The sequence below is a fragment of the Teleopsis dalmanni genome, chromosome X, assembly GCF_002237135.1.
Source record: "Teleopsis dalmanni isolate 2A chromosome X, ASM223713v2, whole genome shotgun sequence".
NCBI classification, from domain to species: Eukaryota; Metazoa; Arthropoda; class Insecta; order Diptera; family Diopsidae; genus Teleopsis; species Teleopsis dalmanni.
In genome coordinates this window covers 2567311-2574358 of record NC_051848.1, presented here as the reverse complement: position 1 = coordinate 2574358, position 7048 = coordinate 2567311, and positions in this window count along the sequence as shown.

The following is a 7048-nucleotide window of genomic DNA, read 5'->3' as shown; positions in this document are numbered from 1 at the left end:
ACGCTCAAAGGTCTCAAAAAGTGATAAAATAATTTGAAAAGTTATTTTAAAATTCAAATATCAATATGTATCGGTCTAGTTAATTCATTAATTAAAAATATTTATTTGAAATAAATAAGTGGATAGGTATATTTATCAAACAATATTCTGTCCTACTTCTAATTACAGAAAAGGTTAACTTATTAAAAGAAACTAATCTACATCTCATGGAAATACAATCCAAGTACAATAAGTGCAATTTACATCAAATAAAAATTTAACTTAAATAAAACTAGTTTCGTAAACTCTTTGTTTAACTGATTTTTCTAACTTAATTACCGCAGAACAGCCAAAAGTATAAATAAGAAAACAGCTGATATAAACTCAGCAAATAACTGATCACACCAAAACCACAAATTATAATATCTATATGAAATTATGGTACTATCTATTAGCTGCGTTTTTCAAATTAATAATTCTCTATATGTTTTATGCAGGAAGTACATGGAAAGCAGTGATGTGTATACTCAAGTCTCTAGAGTTTCCTACATTCATTGTACTTTCAATCTTCACAGACGGATCTAGAAATTAGTGGGGAAAATAGTAAGATTAGTAATTAACTGGAATATAGGGATACGTCTTCTTTTTCCAATCAATAATATACCTTGAAAACATCGTATGGCTAGAGGTCACATATATAGTCTAAGTATGTATATATGTAGTAGATTCGCTTACTTAGTATAATCCTGCAATTCATTACAAACGGCCATTGAATGACAATAAATCGCAAACCAATAAATATCTAAAACCGCTTTTACTATACGTTGCTACATTTTTCTATTTTATTACAGTATTATGAAAACAATCAACTAATGCTGTATCTCGTTCTCCCACTCTTCCCGTCTCTCTCTATATATCTATATCTATGTTAATATGTGTATAATAAAATAATAACCGAAATAAAATAATACAAAAAAATAATTGTAATATTAATATTACTTAAGTTGTTTTTTTTATAAGCCCAAAAATTTATTAAATACCTTAAAGGTGAAATATATAATAAGAATAATAAACCATGATTTCTTTAGTGAGATTAAGGCAACAAAACTGAGGAACAAGTTTAAACATATTCCTTCTGTATTAAAAATAAACTGTATAAAATCGTCTGTACTGCGATACTAAATATTTGTTGTTTATTAATGTTAAATATGCCAAAGATTCTAATAGATGTATTTTGACAGGCAAGTTCCAAGATGAATGATTCGCACTGAAAACAAATCATTTTAGAGAAATAGACATTATGTTGAAGTGTTACTAGTTCATACTAACCGTCTTTAAAAAGCCAGCATCAACATTTTTGTGAAACTCAGTACTTTGACTCAAAATTTCCATGGTTTCGTTACAAACATCCGTGACGAACTGACATATGGTGCTCAAAATATAGGTGTTCGTAAAAAGCAAAACAAGCAAAAGTCCGACATGATAATTGAAAAGGAAAATTCTCTCTATTTTCTCCATATAAATCAAATAAAAAGACAATGCACTTGATACAAAGGTAACGAAAAATAAAGCTAATGCAACAAGAATTTCAAATCTGTATAGATATATCAGACGTTGCAATATTTTATGCAATTCAGAGTGTGCAATTTTCAAGTCATGAAGTTCCGTTGATAATTTGTCGTAATCGCGTACATGACATCTCAGGACCGTTTCTATTATCGATTTGACGCGAATATTAATAGTTTCGAAATTTGCTAGAATGTACCATAATACCTGACCAAGAAAAATTAACGATGCATCACAAAAATTAATGAAATTCATTTTGTTTAATATTATTATAACTCTCAATCCAAATTCCTTAATATAAAGAAGGTAAGTTATTATCAAACTTGAAATAAATTGTATACACATTAGTCCAAATTTAATATAGAAAAATTGACGTAATTTCTTTTGACGTGAAGTTTTTGTTTTTATTTCACGAAGGAAACGAAAATTGAACACAAATAATTGTTTGAATATGTCGATTGTAGGGGGACCTCGATAGAAACTACGAAATATGGTAAGTACTACAGTTGTAGTCAGAATAGTTGAAAGACTATTGCCTATGATTTCTTGTAAGTCAGTTCCTTGAAATACTGCCGAATATTGCTTTCCCCAAATTATATAGCAGGCAACGGAAACCACATAGATCACATTGTAGATAAGTCCATAAATTTTAAAACACCTGGAGTACATAAATACTTGTTCTCTGGTATTGACTTGAACATAATACAATCCAGTGACTAAAATGGAATAAATTCGCGTTAAATTAAATAAATTTAAATTAAACTTCTTCATGTCTTAACAGAGTGTGGAACAAGACTATTACAATACTTTTCCTCTAGCTTAAACTCAGTGTTGTTGAAGAAAACTTTCCACTAATATTTTAATTATCTTAAATCAACGTCCTAAAATACAATTTTTATTTGAATATAAGTAAGTATTTTTTTATCTAAGATAATAGCTTGTAAGTGCATTTTACTTCAATTTAATAATATATGATACCATCACGGGTATAATAGACCCATTAAATAATGAACACTAAAAGAAATTAATTAATGGATTTTTTTTTCATTGAGTATTGAGTTTATATATCTTTTGAGCAGATGACAACAGGTTCCAACTCACCTAGAAACTGAAAATTGAACGAAAATAATCGGTTGAGCCTCTCAATTGTAGTATAATCGCCATAAAGACATAATTTTAATTATACTATGGTTTTCAAACATGACTCTTGCAATTGTTCAAATACTAGTCATACAAAACACTGTTAGAAATTCCTACCAAAACATGCAGGGAAATCCATAAAAATAAGTAAAATCACTCTGTAAATGTAATGATCTGCATTCGCGTATAAAATATTTAATTAACCCTATTTTTATTGGGTACTCTGTACTTAAAAAAGCAATATAAAGCTTGTATATTACTGCACACAATGAAACAGACGCTGGATTGATGGAATCCATCATGAAGTGTAATATTATTTTTTCTTAGAATTTGAACTAATCACACCACAAATAAAAAATTTCTTGACTAAACTGCAAATGTTTTGTTAAGAACGTTATACGTGTTCACCTTTCCAAATAGATCCACAATAGTTCTTATTATATATAATATAATCAATTTCATCAACAAACTTCTACGAATAACATACCAAACAAATATCTGGAACCGGTCTAACTATGTAAGTTGGTGTTGTGTACCATCATCCCCCAGTGAAAATCCATTATGTTAGCGATAAACAATAGTTTTCTTGTCACAAAATCTACAACTTTGGCAAAGTTCGTTTACTTTTTAATACTGTGAATAAAAATACGGCTCTATCACGCCTTCTTTGCCTTTCTGACAATAAGATTTAAGATGTATAATTTATGATTGCTCTATTTTTCATAAAGCTATGAAATAAGCACAATTTTAGGTTACTTACAACAAAATGAAAATAGAGAAAACAAAAGAAAATGTCAAAACTCATTACGTCAAAGGCTGAATTAGCGTCCAAAATGCAGCAAACGTACGCATTGTAAACGAAAGAATGCGAAAAAAGTGATTAGTTATGACGAAGTACACACAAAGTAAAACTATATTAAAACACAAACAACACAAGTTAAATTAGATCACTAAACAGTTCACTCACAAAGAACTGCATGCAATTACTTAGTGCCATGTTATGATTGCCTAAACGTAACTGTAATCGAAATATGCCTCTTAATGTTTGCATCAGCTGATATTATAATTAGGGTCAGGTGGCACGTTCCACTTTACTTCGTAATATAGTATCCACTCCTACTGCACCTATGGGGTGCCTACATCAATTTTTTGCTTTCCTTTGTTAATTATATATACCATATTGTCGTCTAAACAAGTAGTTGATTATTTGTTATTTTAAGAAAACACTCTTCCTCGTTAAAAATGACAAGAGTCATATAAATATACGTGCTATTAGATTTACAATCCAAAAAATGTTATATATGCAATCAAAGATATTAAAAACATTATAAACCGAATCAATATATTAATTCTATTAACAGAATATAATGTCAATTTGCACTCAGAAAAATATATGTATATATATTTATATATTTAAAATACCACATTTTGATATAATGGTACACATGTTATTACTATAACAATTAAAAAAAATGATAGTGAATTATTAAAACATCTTTTTATATATATTAACATCTTAATAGATATGTATATTAGATTTAAGATATAAAAAACAACCCTGTAATAAGCGAAAAACACATTTCTAGTAAGAAAAAAATACTTGAAAAATGCGAAATATTCTGTTCCACGAGTTACTCGTAGTAAAACTCAAGTAAAACACAGTAAAGTACAAACTGAAAGCGTAACACAAACAATATGCCAAGTTACACCTTTTACATAGATTTTCATGAAACAGCTTTGTGTAAAGTCTGGTGAGAACACAAGTGCCGTGCAAATAAATTATTCAAAATTTTAAATTCAAACTGAAACAGCTGATTCATATATCATACAAATTTTATTTGAAATAAAATGAACGAGTAAAGTCTGTGTAGCATTTTCAAATTTCGACAGGGATGTTACGCTCTCTTAGATGCTCGTATTTACTCGAAAATTTGCTGGTGGAACGCGTTTGTGTACACACAGTGTTACTTAAAGCTACTACGAGTAGCTTGTGGAACAGACCTATTAATGCCACAATATGAAGAGTTTTGTTATTAATACACATAATATTTTGCTAGTACTATATGTGTATACAAAGCAAATTCAACCATTCAAACCAAGAAATAGAATTACCGACCTCTACTACATCAAAAATCGTCTCGTTTAAGCAGTTTTGCTCATTAAAGCAGCTAATGAAAATAATATGCCAGCGAGAAGCCTTCATATAAATGAACTCATTACGAATAAATCAACTGATTTAAGATGAAAAATCTCGAATGCAACTCTTAAAAATAAATTTCCTTATTGCAATAAAAACAAAAATCATAATATCATTAATATAAGTAGCATTAGCTGCAGTGGAAACATGATATAATATCATAGTCATTAATCATAGTAAATCCTTAATTTATATTAAAAACTTTAAAAAAGGAATATTTATATAAGAAATTAAGTAAAACATCTTTGAAGCGCAATTCTTAATAAGTTCCTACTATTATCAAATTCTATATGCATTGCAAAGCGAGTTCATAATTATTGTGTGGATGGATAAAACTGTTTAGATTTACTAAATAAAATTTGAAAAAAAATTTTAAATCGTAAAATTTTATGAGAATTTTCTCATCAAAATTGTCTTCTAATACAAAAATTCAAAAAACATACCTACATACATAAATTAGATATTTTAAATAGATTTTGTTAAGTTTTTATTGGAATATTTCAATTCCCATTCCATTCCCATTCTTATCCTCCACACGCTTTGCAATATGCATACAACTGTCAAATTCTGACTACCGGACCATAAAAATACACAATAACAAAGTTATTAGAACTTCTGCGTCTGGTGATCGGAAATTACTTTAAATTAATATATCATATTTCGATAGTTTATGTGTTTTTTATTAGTGATTGTGGTGTCTGCAAATTTATTTGTTTATATAATAATAATTGGAGATATTGAATTTAGCTACACGTTGTTTATGTACATTTTGAACAATAATTCTTTCTTACGATTTTATTTTTGTGAACTTATCCTCATTTTATTACTAATCACTAAATACAGTTGTCTATCTCGTGTGGTTATCCGTGTTATATTTATTAACGCCACAGACGCTTTGTCAACGCTTTGTTTTTGAATCACTCTAATAGAAGGACGGCTACTTGATCAACGTGCTAACGCCGTAAACTTCGCCGTATACGAAGCGAATCATACGAGACCCTTACCAAGGAGTGTACATAGCTGTGATTTGAATTATTGTGACGTGTATGTCCTATGCTTATAAGACTGTCACATATTCTTACTGGTGAGTTTCGTGATCGCAATATTGGAGCTACAGAATTGGATAAACTTCGCCGTATACGAAGCGAATCATACGAGACCCTTACCAAGGAGTGTACATAGCTGTGATTTGGATTATTGTGATTATTGTATGTTCTATGCTTATAAGACTGACACATATTCTTACTGGTGAGTTTCGTGAACGCAATATTGGAGCTACAGAATTGGATATTGTATATAGTAAGGTAATTAAATATATGCATATATGCATTGTATTACATACAAATTTGCTAGTAAATTATCAAATTTACAAATATCTACAACATAATTACTATTATTAAATAAATTTTCTTGCTTTCAGAAAGTAAGTGATCTTTAGTACATTTCGAAAATCAAAACTTTGTTGCAATACGAGTATTTGTCACGATTTACATCAGAGCACTAGAGTGGACGCGAGAAGTTTAACTATACATGTAAGTGATGTTTGACTATAGCAATCTATAATTTTTATTGATCAAACAGTTAGTTATTATTATTCCCAATATCAATGCGCATACACACATACGTACGATTAAACTATATAATAATATCTTTTAAATTCTCCATTAAATTAAATAGAGTTTTCTGAGTTTAGTCTCACACATTCTTCAGAATGAAGAATGCTGAAGTTCTAGTTTTGGAATCTACTTCTACCCGTGAAATTGAGTTCTGTTAAGAATTATAAAAGTCTCTCATGCTTAAGAGTTTTGTTCTAATATTTATTTTTTAAAACAGAACAACTTCTTTTGTTTACCGGATCAAGTAAAGAGGTTGTACAGAATTATTAAATCATTTTTCTAAGATGTGATGAACCGAAGCGTTTAAAGCTATTATATTTATTCTTTTATGAGGAATTAAGACTGGTGCTTTGACTGTTTCAGTGAACGGTTTTTAAACTAGTCTAAGTACTTTTTCTAAAGTCAATTATACTGTGCTTCTTCGTAGAGGATGGTGCAGTGATTTGAAGTGAATTAGTATCTTGAGTTCTTGGAAGTTTATAGGTCAAATCATGAGTTGTATATTATTCGACACCCATAATATAGGCACTTTTTTATGCACATCTACAAG